Genomic DNA, 952 nt, shown 5'->3' with positions numbered 1-952 from the left:
TCTTCTGTTTTCTAGATTATTTTAACGAATGTTTGCAGAATTTATAAATGCACAGCTGAAGAGATCAGGCAACACAGCACAATATTAGACTTAAATCTTTAATGATGGATGAAAATTGAGAGTTGAATTATATTATATTATTATTTTTAGAGCATTAGATTATATCGTATTTGGAACAGTTTTGTTTACAAATGAAAGGAATTTTGCATAAAATCTGTAATTACTTCTCCTTCTACATTACTACATACTTCTGTTCATTACTGTGGTGTTATTATGAAGAAAAATGTTACAATAAAAATAAATAAACGGGCAGTTGTTAGTTGTCAGAACATGTAAGCCTGCATCTGAACAGGAAGTGATCGTGTTTGGCGCACAGGTGACCCGGATGTGGCGCAGGTTGTGTTGACATCAGAGCGGCGATCATCATCATCATCATCATCATCATCATCAGATCATGTTCATATTTCTGCGATTCTAGCGCGTCGAGGCGGCGCGTCAGTCGTTCTGCGAGCGTCAGGTAAGAGACAGCCGCTGTCACCGATCACCGGCGGGAAGCTCACGCGCTTTCTGTAGCATGCTAGCGGCTAGCCGCGCTAACACTCTTCACCAGATCAGCATTCACACACAAACATCAGCGAGTCACCACAGCAGACGCATCTGCAGCCTTATTAAAGATGATTACTGTCAGATATAAAGCAGACACGAACACTTCCCTTACAGTCCGTGTCAACAACAGCCGTCAGAGCAATAATGCAGATGTAAACATTACAGTATCAGATGTGTGACGAGACTCTGTCTGTGTCTCTGTGTGTCTGTCTGTGTCTCTGTGTGTCTGTCTGTGTCTCTGTGTGTCTGTCTGTGTCTCTGTGTGTCTGTCTGTGTCTCTGTGTGTCTGTCTCTGTGTCTCTGTGTGTCTGTCTGTCTCTGTGTGTCTGTCTCTGTGTCTGTGTGT

The 952-nt window shown here is 42.4% G+C and overlaps 1 protein-coding gene across 1 annotated transcript in view; it reads left to right on the top strand.

Annotated features, from left to right (window-relative positions):
• Positions 1 to 354: 354 nt before the first annotated feature.
• The window catches only part of LOC107573633 (protein zer-1 homolog), an 18348-nt gene continuing 17750 nt past the window's right edge, over positions 355 to 952 (top strand). Inside the window, exon 1 of the mRNA XM_016260074.1 lies at positions 355 to 517. The gene's annotated coding sequence lies outside the window, so the exon portion shown is untranslated. The remainder of the gene's footprint in view (positions 518 to 952) is intronic.

Source organism: Sinocyclocheilus grahami, unplaced genomic scaffold (assembly GCF_001515645.1).
Source record: "Sinocyclocheilus grahami isolate Dianchi unplaced genomic scaffold, SAMN03320097.WGS_v1.1 scaffold1988.1, whole genome shotgun sequence".
In the NCBI taxonomy this organism is placed as follows: Eukaryota; Metazoa; Chordata; class Actinopteri; order Cypriniformes; family Cyprinidae; genus Sinocyclocheilus; species Sinocyclocheilus grahami.
This window is presented reverse-complemented; position numbering and strand designations above follow the sequence as displayed.